General features: G+C 38.9%; 1 protein-coding gene across 1 annotated transcript in view; it reads left to right on the top strand.

Moving 5' to 3' along the window:
* Positions 1-11847: 11847 nt before the first annotated feature.
* Positions 11848-22063, top strand: part of zmp:0000000926 (ataxin-1) — a 42216-nt gene continuing 32000 nt past the window's right edge. The window contains exon 1 of the mRNA XM_027159186.2: positions 11848-12197. The gene's annotated coding sequence lies outside the window, so the exon portion shown is untranslated. The remainder of the gene's footprint in view (positions 12198-22063) is intronic.

Here is a 22063-nt window from a genome sequence, read left to right as displayed (position 1 = left end):
GAAGATGAGGCAGTTTGGAATGTCATCTGAGATCCACAACAACTTCTACCACTGTGTTGTTGAGTGTCCTGACCAGCTGCACTACTGTGACGGACCGTGAGAAGATCTGATAAGATTATGAGAACTACACCGCCCTCTCTGCAGGCCATTTACCATTACAGGGTTCACAAGAGACCTGCCTCCATCCTTAAGGATGAGTCACCACCACATACTGAGAATTCTAACATATGACTCCTTTCACCAGTCTTTCTTAAGAATTATAAATGTATATAACCGTACATTCATTTGTACAACATTCATTCATTCATTTTCTACCGCTTATCCGAACGTCTTGGGTCATCGGGCATCGAGGCAGGATACACCCTGGACGGAGTGCCAACCCATCGCAGGGCACACACACACACTCTCATTCACTCACACACTACGGACAATTTTCCAGAGATGCCAATCAACCTACCATGCATGTCTTTGGACCGGGGGAGGAAACCAGAGTACCCAGAGGAAACCCCCGAGGCACGGGGAGAACATGCAAACTCCACACACACGAGGTGGAGGCGGGAATCTAACCCCCGACCCTGGAGGTGTGAGGCGAACGTGCTAACCACTAAGCCACCGTGCCCCCCATTTGCACAACATGTACAATTATATATTTTAGACATATTGTACTGTCTATACAAACAGCACGTATTCCTATGCACATACATGTACTATTCTTATGCACATCCTAACTGCTATAACTTTATTTATTGTTGTACATATATTCACATATTTATCTGCACGGGTTCCTTTGCACATTATTTTCCTATTCACACTTCTGTTAGATTACTGACTGCACACACCTACAGTACACTCAGAAAGTTGTTGACCTGATATTTACAGAGCTGACAGATGTCACGCATTGAGAGTGACAGTCACGCATTTCGGTCTTTTCTCACACTCTCCCGTCACACGTCGTATTTCTCACGCAGAAAAACTTTTTGACTATCTATCATATATTTAATAAGCCGTAGCGCCCAAAACGTATCAGTCCGCACCGCTGTCTCTAAGGAACCGGGCAGGAATCAAGCGCGTCTTCCCTGGAGCTCTTAGTCGAGCCTGACACTTATCATCCAATCAAAAGAAGAGGCTACACAATAGCCAATCAGAAACTAGCACTATTGTATCTGGGTAAGATTTAACCCAACAACCAATGAAATATAAACGTTCATTAGCGAGAGTATTTCCGATGCTCGGTTTGAACAAAACCTCAACACGAAACAGCTCATCTCTGGATGGGACATTGTCCTCAATCGTGACCCGATGTCTTCAAAACTCGAAAGTCCTGTATTTACCTGATGTACCAAGCCTTATATACATGTTGTTGTTTTTGTTTTTTTTTAATGTTTTTTGTTTAGCGTGTTTTTTTGTTTGTGGATGTTTGCATTCTGACCCACCGGTTGTTCCTCGTTTGCGACCTTTACTTAGCGATTCGGATTTGTTTGCTAGTGATTTCAACAAGAACACACTGTGCAACTGCTTCCTTTGCACTCCTGATTAACTACAGAATAAAATTAGCTTCATGATACTATAAATTTCAGCGTACACATAGTAAAGTCCGTCAGCCATTAGTCGTGTGCTAAGTTTAGGGTTTCTTTATCGTATAGCACCGAAAAGCGAGCGTCGGTGTGTGATATAGAGCTATTTTTCAAGCAAAAACAAATAAACCGAATAAACATTAAATGTAACACTAATATTATTATGGTTTTATATATAATGACATCATCTCTGACTGGTCCAGTGCTCCTTCCATAAACCTAAAATAAATCTCTTTACAGAAATCTTGCATAAGGACCACATCAACAATGACACACTTTTTTGTGTGTCATCTGTTTGTCACTTCCATACAAGACTCTGTGAATGAGCCGTCGCTATAGAAACGATAATGTGTTAGATCATGCATATTTTTGCTCTATGAGCATCTGTCTGGTTTTGCTAAGTGTGTGTCCACTTATTATCACCTCCAACCTTGAAAGTTTGTCACGAAATATCCCGTTCGTTTTTTTTCCTTCACTTTTAATCCGATTTCATATTCACAACCGTGTAGTAGAATGGAAGACACACTCTCATACATGCACTTTCACACACAGCATGTGCCGCAGGTGAGCGTGTTAAACTTAACACATCTAGTCATGCTCGTTATTTATAGACGCTTGCACACACAGTCTATGTTTAGTCCAGGATTTCTTTACTGAGCCTCTCGGAGCTCTTTCATCATAAGGTGAAAATTGTTCGAGTAAGCGTCTGTGCACAGATGGCCCTTCCTGACGTGTGTGTGTGTGTGTGTGTGTGTGTGTGTGTGTGTGTGTGTGTGTGTGTGTGTGTGTGTGTGTGTGTGTGTACCTGCTCAAGCTAAAAATACAGCACCTCTGTCAGGGTAATGTATCACTACAGAGGAAATAGCAATGAACACAGTAGCCACAAAAAAGAGAAGGAGAAGGAGGAGGAAGAGGAGAAAGGGAGAGGGGGAGAGGTAGTGAGAGAAACAGAGAGAGAGAAAGAGGAGGGTAGCTAGAAAAACAGTGAGGGAGAGAAAATAAGATACAAAAAGTAAAAAACAGGAAAGCAAAAATAGTCAATAAAATAAATAAGAGGATAAACTGTGTGTGTGTGTGTGTGTGTGTGTGTGTGTGTGTGTGTGTGTGTGTGTGTGTGTGTGTGCTTGTTTGTGTGTGTGTGTGCTTGTTTGTGTGTGTGTGTGTGTGTGTGTTATTGTTTTAAAGTGTCAGAGCTGACCCTGATCCTGGAGTGTGTTTGAGGTCAAGTTCAACAACTTCACTCAGCGTGTGTGTGTGTGTGTGTGTGTGTGTGTGTGTGTGTGTGTGTGTGTGTGTGTGTGTGTGTGTGTGTGTGTGTGTGTGTGTGTGTGTGTGTGTGTGTGTGTGGTTGTGTGTGTGTAAAAACTGAGTGAGTGTTTCTGAGTCAGCATTTTTCACCCTGCTTTGGTTTCTCTCTTCTGTGACAGGATGTATGTGTGCATGAGTGTGTGTGCGTGTGTGTGTGTGAGAAAGAGAGAGAAAGAGAGAGAGAGAGAGAGAGAGAGAGAGAGAGAGAGAGAGAGAGAGAGAGAGAGAGAGAGCAAGCTATAGTTGCACTTTACTTCACCGTGGTCAGGTCATTCTAGCATCCGATGCAATACGATATTTTCGTTGCAAGTCAGGATATTTCAGTCATGAATCAGAGACTTAAAGACACAGCACTTCAGCACAAAAATATGTTGAATAGTTAAAGGGTCCATTTGCATTTTCGAAGTAGAGTTAAGCAAACACGATGAGGATTATCGTGTACATTACAATTCCGACCAAAGATTTACGCATTTAGAAGTTACAAGCGAGTCACACATAAGGGGGCAGGGCTTCAGTCACACAGATGTGTGTTTCAGTTATGTACAATTCCGATCGTAGATGGTCTGAAATTTATATTTTAGCTGTAAATGCACTCAAAAAATTAATGTAATGCCATTTGAGGTCAGTATTGAACATATGACACTTAATTCATTAAGATAAAGAGAGCTGAGATGCTGATTATTTGGAAGGATAAAATTATGAATTCAATTAAAGCTGTAAGTAAAATGCTCAGGCAGCACATCAGTCAGATGTCTGCTCGCTCAGCACGTCCTTAAATGCTATTATTTTATACATTTGTCAGGTAAAATAATAAGTTATTCTCAATTACTGAACTGAACTGAACTGTACTGAGCACAACATACACACACAGCATCTGTATGGACTGCACAGGCCACACAAAACACACACACACACACTGACACACCAAACTGTTTACATGCTGCTTACAATCCATCAAACTGTTTACATGCCGTTTTGCACGCTTTTCTGCTGTTTTGCACAAAACTGTCCAACATTTCAGCTGTTTTTGCACATATTGGACAATATTTCAGTCATTTGCTGTTTTTTTTGAACAACTCTATATATTATCCCAAGGACCTGCTGCTAAGAAACTGTGTTCATTCTAATGTTACTGCATGGAATATTGTTTGAACGTTCAGTATTCACATACAGTATATACACACACAGTATACACACACAGTATACACACAGTATACACACACAGTATACACACACAGTATACACACAGTATACACACAGTATACACACACAGTATACACACAGTATACACACACAGTATACACACACAGTATACACACAGTATACACACACAGTATACACACACAGTATACACACACAGTATACACACAGTATACACACACAGTATACACACACAGTATACACACAGTATACACACAGTATACACACACAGTATACACACAGTATACACACACAGTATACACACACAGTATACACACACAGTATACACACAGTATACACACACAGTATACACACAATATACACACAGTATACACACACAGTATACACACACTATACACACACAGTATACACACAGTATACACACACAGTATACACACACAGTATACACACAGTATACACAGTATACACACACAGTATACACACAGTATACACACAGTATACACACAGTATACACACAGTATACACACACAGTATACACACAGTATACACACAGTATACACACACAGTATACACACAGTATACACACACAGTATACACACAGTATACACACACAGTATATACACACAGTACACACACAGTATACACACACAGTATACACACAGTATACACACAGTATACACACACAGTATACACACACAGTATACACACAGTATACACACAGTATACACACACAGTATACACACAGTATACACACACAGTATACACAAAGTATACACACACAGTATATACACACAGTATACACACAGTATACACACAGTATACACACAGTATACACACACAGTATACACACAGTATACACACACAGTATACACATACAGTATATACACACAGTATACACACACAGTATATACACACAGTATACACACACAGTATACACACACAGTATACACACACAGTATTCACACACAGTATACACACACAGTATACACACACAGTATTCACACACAGTATACACACACAATATACACACACAGTATTCACACACAGTATACACACACAGTATACACACACAGTATTCACACACAGTATTCACACACAGTATACACACACAGTATACACACAGTATACACACACAGTATACACACACAGTATACACACAATATACACACACAGTATACACACACAGTATACACACAGTATACACACACAGTATACACACACAGTATACACACAGTATACACACACAGTATACACACACAGTATACACACAGTATACACACAGTATACACACACAGTATACACACACAGTATACACACAGTATACACACAGTATACACACAGTATACACACACAGTATACACACAGTATACACACAGTATACACACAGTATACACACACAGTATACACACAGTATACACACAGTATACACACACAGTATACACACAGTATACACACACAGTATACACACACAGTATACACACACAGTATACACACAGTATACACACAGTATACACACACAGTATACACACAGTATACACACAGTATACACACAGTATACACACACAGTATACACACACAGTATACACACAGTATACACACACAGTATACACACACAGTATACACACAGTATACACACACAGTATACACACAGTATACACACACAGTATACACACAGTATACACACACAGTATACACACAGTATACACACACAGTATACACACACAGTATACACACACAGTATACACACAGTATACACACAGTATACACACACAGTATACACACAGTATACACACAGTATACACACAGTATACACACACAGTATACACACAGTATACACACAGTATACACACACAGTATACACACAGTATATACACACAGTATACACACACAGTATACACACACAGTATACACACAGTATACACACACAGTATACACACACAGTATATACACACAGTATACACACAGTATACACACACAGTATACACACAGTATACACACACAGTATACACACAGTATACACACACAGTATACACACACAGTATTCACACACAGTATACACACACAGTATACACACACAGTATACACACACAGTATACACACACAGTATACACACACAGTATTCACACACAGTATACACACACAGTATACACACACAGTATACACACACAGTATACACACACAGTATTCACACACAGTATACACACACAGTATTCACACACAGTATACACACACAGTATACACACACAGTATACACATACAGTATACACACACAGTATACACACAGTATACACACACAGTATTCACACACAGTATACACACAGTATACACACACAGTATACACACACAGTATACACACACAGTATACACACACAGTATACACACACAGTATACACACAGTATACACACACAGTATACACACACAGTATACACACACAGTATATACACACAGTATACACACAGTATACACACACAGTATACACACAGTATACACACACAGTATACACACAGTATTCACACACAGTATACACACAGTATTCACACACAGTATACACACACAGTATACACACACAGTATACACACACAGTATACACACAGTATACACACACAGTATACACACACAGTATTCACACACAGTATACACACACAGTATACACACACAGTATACACACACAGTATACACACACAGTATACACACAGTATACACACACAGTATACACACACAGTATTCACACACAGTATACACACACAGTATACACACACAGTATACACACAGTATTCACACACAGTATACACACAGTATACACACACAGTATACACACACAGTATATACACACAGTATACACACACAGTATACACACACAGTATACACACAGTATACACACACAGTATACACACACAGTATTCACACACAGTATACACACACAGTATACACACACAGTATACACACACAGTATACACATGCAGTATTCACATACAGTATATACACACAGTATATACACACAGTATACACACAGTATACACACGTCTATAAGAGGGACAAGTGGGCATGTCTATAGCATGGACAGATGGGTGTGTCTATACGAGGGACAGATGGGCGTGTCTTTAATTGTAATCGGTGGGTGTGTCTTTCAGGGGGACAGATTGGTGTATCTTTTTACCATTTACAGTGGGTGTGTTTTCATAAGTATATCTTTAGGAGGGACATTTTCTTTATGTGTGACATGTGGGCGTGTCTTTAGAAAGAATGTATATAATGTATGTTTATATAAACACCCGTTAATTGGTGTGTCTTTGACTGGAAACAGTTGATTGGAGCGTTGATTGGTGTGTGTTAAGCAGGGACAGATTAGTGTGTCTTTTGGGTTCTTATGTGACCTCCTTCTTCTTAGCAAGATGTTATAGCATTAACAGGAAGATTATGAAGAGTTAGGATCACTCAGTAGCACTTAATATTAAAATAACTGAGATCAAATATCTTGCTGTCTCTCTGTCAATAAGTTGCTAATCATTCACCGTTAAGCAAATCTTTGCTAAGTCAGTCCACTGCTGAATTTCCTGTTTTCCTGTCGTGTCCCAGCGTCTTAATCAAAGCTGAATTAGAGTCCTCGTAAGAGTGTAATTGATTTTTGTTTGGCACAGATAGACACACTGACACGCCGGCAAGAGGAACATCGGCACAGTGTAGTCGCAGTGATTTCCCTCGAGATTTACACACTCATTTTTTTCTCACACACTGTACAGGCGAATTGGCTTGCTAACTCATTTTAGTGGAGTAAAGTAACACAGTTCTATCAAGAGCTGGAGTAATAAAACTAGATATCTAAGGTGTTTGCTACATTTGTACAAAAGAAATTGGATCTATTTGCAGTGGTTTTTGTGCTTCTGAAGGCTAAGTGATCTTAACGCGACTAGCTAGCTTCCTACTGCACGTACACAGTGACGTGACATGCGTGGACGTCGTAACGAGTGTTTAAACGAGAAGCAGTGGGTGGCTGCAGTACAATATTTTGAACTCCTCCCATCCTCATAGTAGTGAATGAGACAAAGCAGTGAATGAGACAAAGACAAAGCACTTACAACTTACAACACATACAACTGACATGTTAACAATTTCAGCTGAACGTTATATCTTCCCAAATAGTTTACCTATGATATACAGTGATCCCTCGTTAATGGGGACCGGAACCCCTCGCGATAGGTGAAAATCCGCGAAGTAGGATTGGCCCTAAGTTTGACCTTTTCACTGATGGTCATCATCTTCCTCTTCCTCTTTGGCTCACTAGAGGAATCTTTCGCAGGGGCACGGCGCTTAGGAGGCATCGTAAGGGCTTAACGAAAAGTTAATTTCGAACACGATACGCGAGAAACAGTTGACAGCGTGAACGAGAGTGGCGGGATACGACAAGGGAAGAAGCTGGGAGAGGATGCGATGATGCGCAGCCAATCAGCTCAGATCTCGCTCCGGGAACCAATCATGTGCCTTGTCTGAGAGCCCTTGGGTATGTACAAAGCCTCTGAGAGAGTTTCTCTCTTTGTCTGGCATCCTGGGAAACCATTTTTACTGTAATTTTTATTTTTCGATGAATATTTTTGAAAAATCAGCGATGCACCGAGGCCACGAAACTTGAACCGTGAACTTGAACCGCGGATTGTCGAGGGATTACTGTATACATCTTATATTAGTTATTTAAGGGGCGTGGTTGATAAGATGACCGACGGTCTAGTTCTGCTGTATAGCGTTCTATATATAGCAATCCCGAGCTGGTGGTCCTCAACAGTTTTACAATAAGTTGTTCACTTTGACGTCTAAGCTAGCTTGTTACTGCTATAACAACTAGAAAGCCAACACTAGTGCAGGAAGTGATGGCACAAACCAACTATAGCTAAAGTTCATAACAACTGACTAAAATTTTGACCTTAGCTAACACTCTAAATAGCTTGGTACGGTTAGCAAGCGACAACTGACTAAATTTTTGACCTTGGCTAACACTCTAAATAGCTTGGTATGGTTAGCAAGCGAGTACTTTCTAAATGAACAACACTGACAGAGATGTAAATTCAGAACTTGATGATGAAAATGATCAACAGCACTGATTTTTACTTAAAAGTTATATGTTGCTTTGACTGTAAATACTGACTTATAGTTAGCAGTATATTTTAGTTTACTTACCTTACATTAGCTACTTATAGCGACTAGGTAAAAATTAATGACGGATAATCTCAGCTAGCGCAGTCAGCCGTGACACTTATACTGACGGAGGAAATGGATATTTTTGCAAAAAAGTATACACGTTTATTTTTAGATGTTAATTAATAATGTTGTACTTGCCACTGTGAGATAGACAACGTTCTACCCTAAGCTGTACTTCAGTACATCACTGACATGAGCAGGTGAAAGGCAGAGCCACAATGTTCGACTGGCCGTATCTTGTGTTTGTTTTCAAATTAGAGCAAAACAAATGGGGAAACCCTACACAATGGGGGTAGGTCAAGTCATTTCCGTCTACACACCTACATTGTAAACAACCTTACCTAGAATATCACTAATAGCTTTGGGAAAATCGTGCTTCTGAAGATCACACATGATGGAGACTTTAGGCTCAACAAACTCAACAATGTTAATGTTGATTTTCCATTGTGAGCTAGATCTATGGATAGGATTGTGTGTGTGTGTGTGTGTGTGTGTGTGTGTGTGTGTGTGTGTGTGTGTGTGTGTGTGTGTGTGTGTGTGTGTGTGTGTGTGTGTGTGTGTGTGATCGTGCGAGAGACACAGAAGTGAGAGTGACAGAAGTTGGGAGGAAATGAGACTCAGGACTCAGGCAGAAACACACACACACACACACACACACACACACACACACACACACACACACACACACACACACACACACACACACATATTGTGGCATGTGACTGTACGATGACCATGTGCTAGTCACATTCTTGTTGTTGTAAACGTGTCGATTTCTTTGTTTGTTTAGATTTTGTCTGATTTTCATAAAATGGGTATATTTATATTATTTATTATATATCCTACTTAGATACGTCATAAAAAATAACGGATAAAACTTTTTACCAGCATTTATAAAGTATTTCTATTTAAGATTCGCTATAAAATGTCATTTTTACAATTTCCAATGAGAATTCGGTTGTGTTTGTAATTAAAGCTCATAGATTGTTTATAGCGCTGTTTTAAATACTTATTTGAATAACAGGAACTGGATCCTAATAAATAAACATTTCCACTGACGTATCTCCATGTTTCTTTATATTAGCTGTAAAAACAAATTAAAATTTTAATGTCCTCCTCAATTCCAGACCGACTCACGGACACAGCTACATACTGTATAGTTCTCAAAACACAGTGATTTAATAGAATGGGTCTCTCTGGGTTTCATGTGAGAAGATCAGCTTGACCTCTATGGACCAATCCCATCCAGATTTATGGAGTGACAACATGGTTCCTGGAAACGTATTCTGCATTCAAGCATTCATCTTAACTAAGAAGTAGGAAGTAGGAACTCAGAATGACGTCATGTTTGACCTTTCATGAAAGAACTTGGACATGAAATGAATTAGTCCATACAAAACAACAGCAAACTGTAGGTCAGTGTCATAGTTTGAATCAGATCACGTGTCTGTATGTTGATTGATCTAAAGCAAATACAACTATGATCTCATTTAAGAGAAGAGATGTGCTTTATTTACTTTTGATCGTGTGAGCGGCCGTCTCGCATCTCGGAACAGCGTCACATGCTGAAATCTGGGAATAAGAGCACTATCCTGACTTGCAGGCTGATGGTGCAACGACTTTTTTTTAGTTTTTTTAATTTAGTTTTTTTCTTCTTTTAAGTCTGAGATTGTAAATCGAACGTTACAAGCTTAGCATTTTTGAATAAGTGAAATATGCTAAGCAAGCTAGCTAATTTTAGTCAGGCACACGTTGTGGTTGTTATGGTAACGTTATTCGGTATATTGGCATTTTAGCTGATGTTAAATAAATAGCTAAGATAATAGCTATTATCTATAATATGATAATAGAATTATGCTAGCATTTTGTGTGAGATCGTTAGTTAGCCTGCTAGCTTTTAGGGCTGTAGGTAAACGCACAGGTGCATATTATATTTTATTAGTTAATAACTAATTAATATCTTCTGTATATATTCTTAGGAGTTTGTAGGCAAAGAGATCTATCGATTCTAGTTTCTCGGGATGTTAAGCAAATCGATTAAACAGTTTATATTTCAGTTGACGGATCGGTTATCACGTTATCCGTCGTGTTCTTCGGTATCTAAATGTCACCGCAATCTTGTTTTTAATAACAATTTATTTTGTGCGTACAATGTCACGTAATACAGTTTATATTTATAAATTGTTTTTATTGTACATGTATTTGTAATGTGTGCAGTTTGAATAGAACTCAGCCAATGGGAGCAGTCTATGTGGTGTTTCAGCCAATAAGGTGGCACAATGGGTGGAACATGAAGCAAATGAACCAATAGGTTTCAAGCTGAGAGGTTAATGAGAAAAGCTGCTGGGCTTCTTGCCAAGCGAAGCTTCTCTTCCACAATGAGACTGAGCTGTGGCTAATTATATACTGTACAGAGAGCAAGAGAGAAAGAGAGAGCGAGAGAGAGAGAGAGAGAGAGAGAGAGAGAGAGAGAGAGAGAGAGAGAGAGAGAGAGAGAGAGAGATAGGAGGGGTCACGGAGGGCGACTAAGCTGAAGTGTGTGTGTGAGAGAGAGAGAGAGAGAGAGAGAGAGAGAGAGAGAGAGAGAGCAAGAGACAGAGAGAGAGTGTGTGTGTGTGTGTGAGAGAGAGAGAGAGAGAGAGAGAGAGAGAGAGAGAGAGAGAGAGAGAGAGAGAGTAGTGTGTGTGATCAACAGCAGAGGGTGACCAAGCTTTCAAGCTAGTAAGGGAGAGAGACAGAGAGCAGAAGAGAGAATGCTGACAGTGGGTGAGACAGACACGAGAGTAAATAGAGAATAGAGAGAGAGAGAGAGAGAGAGAGAGAGAGAGAGAGAGAGAGAGAGAGAGAGAGGAGGGAGAGAGAGTGTGTTGTGTGACTGAGTTGGATGTTTGCATCAGCTTTAGCATTGCTGGCTGTTTCAATGATCAGACACCGGTCCTCACTACAGCACGAAACCCACAGAGGTAGGACACTATGTGTGTTTGTGTGTGTGTGTGTGTGTGTGTGTGTGTGTGTGTGTGTGTGTGTGTGTGTGTGTGTGTGTGTGTGTGTGTGTGTGTGTGAGTGAGAGAGACAAACTACAAAAGTGTGCGTACAATGGAATCGCTGTGATGATTGGTACAGGGAGAGGTGTGTATAAAGGTGTGTGTCATACATCAAAAACTCTTAAACGAGTGAGTGTGGGTGTTTTACTGTAGCTATTTGCATACATGAACATCAGATTCTCTGTGTGTGTGTGTGTGTGTGTGTGTGTGTGTGTGTGTGTGTGTGTGTGTGTGTGTGTGTGTGTGTGTGTGTGTGTGAAGTACATAAATCCACTGAGAGTATGTGTACAGAGATCAGAATTCGATGATGGCGCTCAAGAGAGAGTGACATCTTATTACTTAAACGTATTGTAGCTTCCCGCCGTATAAATGAGACGATGTGAATTAAAAGCGCTATACAAATAAATCGAAATGAAATGAAATTGAATAAATGATGGATTTGTTTTAGCATTTTGTAATTATTTTTGTTCTTTTTATTTATCATCCTGCATATGTTTATTTAGATGATGATAGCAATAAATTACGGGTTTGAAAGTTTCGGTGTACAGAAAAAGCACTAAAGTATGAATTTTTTTATTTGATCATTTATTTATTTATTTGTTTGTTTGTTTGTTTGTTTGTTTGTTTATTTATACCAGAAATCACCAGTTTCATCTGGACTTTAAAAAAAAAAAATGTTAACGAAGCATTGTTGTTTTGAGGGTTTTGTGTGGAATAAAAATGGCTTCGAGTATCATAGAACAACGTTTGTGCAGTGTTAAAAGAATGCACGAATTTGAGATTTTGTTTGAGTTCATTAATTAAGTAAATAAATACACTTGATTTGAAATAGTTGATAATGTGGTTCATAATGAGACATAATGTTTGTCAGGAATTTTGATACATAATCCACAACTATCGGTGAAACTTAGCTAGTAACTTAGCTAGTTAGCTGTTTACCACACGTACAGTAGCTACCACTTTGATAGCCTTTCGATGATGCTAAGCTGTTTAAATATTCATGACAATCCTCTGGTGTAAAACAATCGAGTTAGCTATAACTCTAAACAAACAATACTCTGTTAGATAGCTCAGAAGTGAAAGTGATGACGCTGGAGATATCCGGCTAGCAGAATTCTCTGTGAATTCTAATGCAGAAATCTCTTAAAATGCGAAAGGGGCTTGGGTCGTTTTTTTAGGAATCAGTTTTCGTTAGCCATCTTTGCTGCCACGCAAATAGGAATATTGTGCTTTTAGTTGGATTATGGCCTCATGTAATGATGTATAGGAATGTTTATCAAGTGAGAAGGTTGTGCTGAATCTGACATTTTGGAATAAACAATGTCTGAAATACTAACAATCAAGTGAAAATGTAATCGCTGGTATTTGAGAACATCGTGGTACTCTCTTTCAATTTTATCGTGTTTTACGTTGTAAGCGATTAATAATCAACTCGACACAACAACGTCATCCTATAGAGCTGTTTATTTATATATACTGTTCTGTTAGCTAGCGTCACGGCTATGCTAATCATCATATTTATTAATGAAAGCATTCTGGATCATCTGTGAAACAGCTACTGTATAAACTGTCGTTTGCTCATCAACATTTCTCGAAGGCACGCCACTTGGTATGTTACACACAGGGAAACTCACAGCTTTACTGTACCTCTGACGCTGGAGACTCCTTCCATACCCTAAATAAACGTCTCTTCACAGAAAGCTACGCCAAATCGACACCTCTACGGGTTTTATGTGTGACTATGCAGAGCGTAAGCCGTACACAGAGTTGTTACCATAGAAATGTATAAGACGAGAGCGTGTTCGTATAAAACCGCGTTCTAGGAGATTCATCGACCGCTTCTGACCAATCAGCATCGAGAACTCGGCAGCGCTGTTGTCTAAACAACAATGTTAGAAACTGTGAATTTTCATAAGGAATAAAAACACTTTTCTGTTGGATGCTAACGAGGCGCGAGATGATTTACGCTACCAAGGTTCATATATATATACATGTATATATATATATATGTATTCAAGGAGATTGTGATTAATCGACAGACTTTAATACTGAGATAAAACAAGTCAGCTTTAAACGATATTCTATCAGTTTCCTCTTTGTGCAGTAACTGAGCCGCTGTGTGGTTATATGACATTTACAGTTTTTCTCAGTTGCTTACTCACATTTCAGAGAAACAGTGTCTGTGCTCTCAAATGTCCTAATACAGCTCTGAAAAATGAAGATACGGAACTCTCAGGTAGACCATCTCTAACTAATAAACCAGAACACACACACACACACACAATTACACACACTCACACAAACACACACTCACTCACACACACACTTACTCACACAAACACACACTCACTCACTCACACACATACGCACACATCCACTCACTCACGCAAAATAAACACACACACACATACAATTACACACACACTCACACACACTTACTCACACAAACACACTCACTCACACACATACACACACATTCAAACACTCACTCATGCAAAATAAACACACACACATACAATTACACACACACTCACACAAACACACACTGATTCACACACACACTTACTCACACAAACACACACTCACTCACTCACTCACTCACTTACTCACTCACACACATACACACACACATCCAAACACTCACTTACGCAAAATAAACACACACACACACACACACACAAAATTAGACACACACTCACTCACACACACACACACTTACTCACACAAACACACACTCACTCACTTACTCATACACATACATACGCACATCCAAACACTCACTCATGCAAAAAAACACACACACACAATTACACACACACTCACACAAACACACACTCACTCACTCACTCACTCACTTACTCATCCACACACATACACACGCACATCCAAACACTCACTCACGCAAAATAAACACACACACACACACACACTCACACAAACACACTCATTCACACACAAACATACTTACTCACACAAACACACACTCACTCACTCACTTACTTACTCACACACATACACACACACATCCAAACACACACTCACTCACACACACACACTTACTCACTCACACACGCACATCCAAACACTCACTCACACACACACACACACACACACACACACACACACACACACACACACACACACACACACACACACACGCACACACATCTTATGTTTAACATTATATATAATAATTTATGTTGATAAAATATCTATTTTATTTATTTGTTTGTTTGTTTGTTTATTATTTATTTTTATTTGCTAGTCACCACACACACCTGACTTTAATGAGAATAAAGGAATTTGAAATTTAAAGCTGATTCAGCAGAGTGGATAAATGAAAAATGTATAAAATTGTTTTAATTACTATAAGCGGTGGGTAAAATGACAGAAATATCAAATCAGGACATTGTCAAAAAAAAAATCACAGGTTTGCTAACAAAAAGAATTTGTAATGATATTTATTTGTTCTTTTTTTTTAACACTAAATAGGGAAAAGTGAAAGTAATATATTTAGATATGTTGCAGTGGAATAAAATTCTGTGTATTTTTATATTTAAATTTAAATTAAATTCTGTACAAACTTTCACATCAAATAAACCTCAAAATTTGTTTTTTTAATTCATTTTTAGTTAAGTGCTATAAAATATATTGTAAAAACTACAAAATCGATCGTGAAGACAATATTCAATTGTCAAATTACTTTAATATGAAAGAAACAAACAAATAAATAAAGCTGGATATATCATTTCTTTTTTTTTTGCATCTTTTTATCTGAATCGTCGTACACTTCACTTCCGATGTTATAAAAATAAATGTTTTGTGTGTGTGTGTGTGTGTGTGTGTGTGTGTGTGTGTGTGTGTGTGTGTGTGTGTGTGTGTGTGTTACTAAAATGTTCCCATAACTATAGGAATGTAATCAATTACTATAAAAAAAAAATCTTAATTTAGCCAAAAAAAAAAAAAAAAAAAAATTATCGGTGTGTGTGTGTTTGTCCAGGTTAAGCTTGCAGTTAGTCCTTATATTAGATGTGGTAGAGAATTATTTAGTTACAGTGTCTTACATTACAGTAGATTATTTAGTTAAAGTAGTTTATGAGAAGAACGCTTACACTTCTCTCTCCAAGTCCAATGCTAAATATCGGTTACACAATACATCGCAATATTTCACAATATTTCACAATATTGTCAGTGTCCCTACTCAGGAGAAGGCTGTTGTGTAGGCTGTGTTTTGTTTGGTTTTTTTTGGGCAGATTAAGTCTGTCCCATTCAGAGGCCAGCATAAAGACAGCTGTCTCTTTAATTTTGGACAAATTTGAATAAGTGTTGCATGTGTCGCTCTCAGAAATCTGTTGGCTGGATGAGAGCTCCACGAGTGTGTGAAAAACGTGTTGGGGAAAGCCTGCCGCTTTATATGGATATATACTGTATATAGGGATATATTTTAGAATAAAGAACACTCAGTGTATCGCAATTAAGTGTCATAAATGTGTATCAGGTTTGAGGTAGCATTATAAGGGCCTTTTTACACCCGGTCACTTCGTGTGCTTTCTCTGATCCGATAGTTATCTGATTTGTTAAAACTGTTCCATTTACATCAGGCCACATAAATGCATCTCGGCGAATCGGATATTCAATTCAATTCAATTCAAGTTTATTTGTATAGCGCTTTTTACAATGGGCTTTGTCTCAAAGCAGCTTTACAGAACATATACATAGAGCAGAAGGTAAACATAAAGTGAAATATAGAGAATTAATATAGTAAAAATTCAAGATATACAGTATATAGTTCAGTGTGTATGTATGTATGTATGTATGTATGTATGTATGTATGTATGTATGTATGTATGTATGTATGTATTTATTTATTTATCCCCAATGAGCAAGTCTGAGGTGACTCAGGCAGCAGTGGCAAGGAAAAACTCCCTTAAATTGGTAAGGAAGAAACCTTGAGAGGAACCGGACACAAAGGGGAACCCATCCTCATCTGTGTGACCCTAGAGGGTGTGTTTACAAATATACAGTCCAACAAATGTTGAACAAATGTTGATGATATCGATCCGATCTTTCTACTCCCGCCCAAAATGCTAATATATTTTACCTCATTTCTGGGGTAATTGAAATGGAACACGCTTTGGTGTATGCGGTTTTCAGAACACAATCGAAAAGAAGACGAAAAATCCCGTTACGACGGTTAAGCTACAAAAAACAGAGTTTACTGTTTGCTGCGTTTTCGCTGGCGGCAGCAGCGCATTTGTTTCTGGCGCGATGCACGACTCGTGAGTCACCTGCGAGTGACGTACTTCCGTTTGGGAGGAGTATAGCGCTGACGTATGTGGCTTTAACAACCACGTTCATTGACACCTGTCCAGTTTCATCTGAAACACGTCTCAGACCACCTCCTGAAGGGGTTTGTACCGTCGGATTTATATCCGTCTCCAAACCGCTTCGGAGGGCGTTTAGACCTGGTCTTTTTACCGTCAGATAGCTATCGGATCACAGAAAACGCATGAAGTGACCAGGTATAAAAAGCCCCTAAGAGGCACTTGAGCACAACAGATCTTTCACTTTTGCAGCTACTGATTTCATGTATTTTTCTCCGACTGATGTTGCTCTTTTCTCTAAGTATAAGTTTAATGTTGCGTTACATCCATAAACATTTCATTAATACCAAAAAAGCGTCCTGAAGACTTTCTCTATGACTGTTAGAAAGCTCCGATACTGGAGACTCCTTCCAAAAAAAAATTACTCCTTACAGAAAATTTCACTAAATCCACCATACAAGTCTCTGGGTTAACTGTTTCCATAGAAACAGTAATGTATAAGAGTATACTTCAGAGCGCTACTGTCAGAGGTATCAGAAATCAAACCAACTGACCAATCAGTATCCAGAATTTATGTGGGTTATTTTAAATATACATGTAGTACTGTTTGCCTGGGCTCAAGTCTTCTCCTAGGTCCAATTGCAGGGATCCTACATGCTATCCGAGGGGTGTTAGGTGTGGGACATCCTGGATGGGGTACTAACTCATCTCACACACTCACTTGCCTCACACATTATGGACACAACATATGTCTCGGGACTGGAGGAAGAGACCCAGAGCAAATGGAGGAAACCTGTAAAGCACAGGGAGAAGATACAAACTCCTAACACACACACACACACACACACACACACACACACACACACACACACACACACACACACAGAAGGCATTAATCAGACCCCAGAGGTGCGAAGCAAACATGCCAACCACTAAGTCACATTGTCTCTTATCCATTACTCACAGTTTTCCTGCTGAGCCCTGGTTTAAGCTGCCCTCTAACAAAAAAGGCAACTGATCTTTATGTTATTCCTTGTTAAATTGGTAAATTATGAGTACTGTATGTTTCACCTGGAGAAAAAACAAACAGTGAACTTTTGAAACATTTAAAGCACATCAGTGGACCCGAATTAAAGCTTTACTGTCACACTATATGAAGCATACTATGCAATTCTGGCTCAGATGGTTAAGGCTGACAAGCTGCCACTGTTGGGCCCTTGAGCAAGGCCCTTAACCCTCACCGCTTCAGCGGTGCAGTTTAGATCATGTCTGACCCTGTACTCTGACCCTAACATCCAAAGCTGTGATATGTTAGGAAAGAATGTCTCTGTGCCGTAATGTAGATGTGACAAAATAAATGCTTCTGTAAAATTTTCATTGATGAAATATGTATATATAGAATAAAAGGAACACGATATAATACTTTATAATATAATATAATATAATCCACCTGAACCAATTAAAACCAATTAAAAAGCAGTGTTAAGCTATCATATTTTTCTCATAACAGGTTCCACAGACAGTTACATAATGATCACATGACTGTAGAAGCAGGTTCTTTTTCCCCTCATTTGTTTATTAATGATGCTTTCAAAGCAACATTCTTGTTATCTTGCATACTGAGATATTCTTCTTCCGGACCAAACAGCGGAGCGTAACTTGTCCCGCAGCTTTTGACCTAGACCCATGAATGAGGTGTCAAATCGACCAGCTCATTGTGGAGAGGTGTACTATGACTTTTATAAGCGATCCAACCAACGATGTTCGCACAGTGGATGAAAAAGCGGCCAAAAAAGCGGCCAAAAAAGTCCCGTAGACTTGAATGGGAAATTTCTAAAATTTCAGCCTAGCAACCGAGTGTCGCGATTTGCCATGTGCAAGCACCGTTCACATTTTCTTCAGGAAAATGTTACTCTTATTATTGTTGTTGTTGTTGTTAATATTAAAGCACATTCTTTGTGTTCTAAGTGCTTTTTTGAGCTAAAAATGTTGTATTGCGGTACATCAGCATGTAATGTTACAGAATCGGCCATGTGAGGTAACCGATGTATCTTAAATAGAGAAGTTATTGAGAAGTATAAACTAAATTCACTTCTTGTTTCCTTTCTCATAAATGTGTGAGGTTGCAAGAACGGTGGAGTGTGTGTGTGTGTGTGTGTGTGTGTGTGTGTGTGTGTGTGTGTGTGTGTGTGTGTGTGTGTGTGTGTGCCCATTTATGTGTTTTGCAGGTGCTAATTTATAAATATTCATAAACTCTCTCTTTCGTACTTTCTTTCTTTCATTCTCTCTCTCTCTCTCTCTCTCTCTCTCTCTCTCTTTCACACACACACACACACACACACACACACACACACACACACACACTGGTACTGATGAGAGGATTCAAGGATTCACTCCCTCATTATCAGAGACGTAGCAGCATTGCATGCTAAGCAGTCATTTTATTAAGTAAGAAACCATACACAATGTTTCATGCTATTTGACGCAATGGACAATGAAGTGATGAAGCAGAGTTACTATTTCTGAAGGTTATCATTTTTCAATAAGAGCAGATCCAGAAATATTTATTTGTTAAAGGATCACATCATACTTTTTCTGCTTCTCGATTGGACAGAAAAAGTCTACACGCCCCTGTTTTAAATGTAAACCGTGATAAATCATGTCAGATCTTTTTCCACCTGTAATATAAAATAACAGTCAACACAATTCCAGTGGTGCAAGTAGAAATATTTTAGGGGAGGAAAGAAAAACAATAGAAAAGTGTCCACATCCTTTTATAATACTGTAGACTGTGTGACTGTGGAATATGGCTTTCTTCATAGATTCTACTGACTGCTGAAATTATGGTCCAGTAAGAGCTAAGAAAACAAATCCAGGATCTCACTGTTGTAACTTATCGATCAGAAGAGGTGTACAAAAAGAATGAAACACATTCGAAGCCCCGTGGAACACAGGGCGTCCCTCCAAAACAGACAAATGACTAATCCAAGTCAACAAAGGAATGACTTGAGAAGAGGAAGAGCAATGGTTTGGAAATGATCCTGTAAAAAAAAAAAGCTGTAGAACGATTTGAAGAGGGCTGTGTGTAAGAGACCATGGAGGAATGTCAGGAAGGATGCTAAGAGACCTGCTGCAGGAATATCTAACAAGTACAGGTCACTCTGTGCATATGAGAACTTTCTCACATATTCCTCACATCTCTGGGCTGTGGGGAAAGGTGTCTAGACAGATGCTCCTTCTCGGAACAACAAGGCAGCGTATCACCCAAAGAACACCATCCCTGTGGTGAAGTATGGTGGTGGCAGCATTGTGTTTTACCTGCAGATTCCCACAACACAATTATGGGGACAATTTAGAATTCAATTTATAAAGCACTATGTTGGTAGACTCTTAGGCAGAAAGAAAAAGTGATGCATTACAAGCTAAAAGTCCTTTATATGTACTGTATATATATTATGGGGTGTGTATACTTATGCAACCAGGTAATTGTAATATTTTTCACTTTAATATTTCTATTCGGATATCACTCGATGTTCATTATAGTACTTTAAATGAGTCAAATAATCTGACTTGAATGATCCTGGTTTCATTTTTCATCACAAACCTATTGCAACTTTAATGGGGTGTGTAAACTTTTTACTTCAGCAGTAGTTGCATAAGATGTTGTGCAACATCCTTGAAAAACGTCCGTTCCTGTTATCACTTACCTTAGCTCGCTACACTCACAAAACTGAGCAAAGTGCAAAATCCCCGTCCTGAAGACTTTCCAGTGGGGGAAACTTAAAGTAACAGCTTCGCCACAAATCGCCGACGCTAATGAAAGTCTTCTTACGCGGATGCTAAATAAACGCCTCTTTACAGAAGCCTTCAGCGGTGCGACGTTCAGATGGTTTTCGTTGTTAAAGAACAAAATGTACTGTAACATACTGAACATGTGCATAATATAAAGAACTGTGAATAGGCTGTTGCTATGGAAACTGGCACAATAATTATAAACATGTGATGCGAAGCTGAACTACTGTCAGTTCTACAGTACTGTTAGAGAAAATGAATCAACACCTTCCAACCAATCAGCATTGAGGGTTTAACAGCGCCGAGGTAAAGTAAAGTACACCGAGAGAGCAGAGACTGTATGGTGAAGAGAAAGATCACGGACTGGAATAGAATTGAAGCATATTCCTTAAATCCCATCCTTTGATCATCAGAGCTAATCACCTTGTTGGTAAAGGGGTAATGTGAAAAGTCCAGACTTTGTCATAAAATTGATGTTTTATTGTTTATTCATCATGAACAGAGAAGCAACACACATAACAGGTGTGTCCCAAATCGCAGACACGTGCACTATTTTACACCAGTGAATATTCCTAACTAGAAAACATCCCTTGATGATGCACATTCATTCATTCATTCATTCATTCATTCATTCATTCATTCATTCATTTTCTACTGCTTTATACGAAC

The sequence above is a fragment of the Tachysurus fulvidraco genome, chromosome 23 (genome assembly GCF_022655615.1).
Source record: "Tachysurus fulvidraco isolate hzauxx_2018 chromosome 23, HZAU_PFXX_2.0, whole genome shotgun sequence".
NCBI classification, from domain to species: Eukaryota; Metazoa; Chordata; class Actinopteri; order Siluriformes; family Bagridae; genus Tachysurus; species Tachysurus fulvidraco.
Note: the sequence above shows the minus strand (reverse complement) of the source record. Positions and strands in the feature narration are given on the sequence as shown.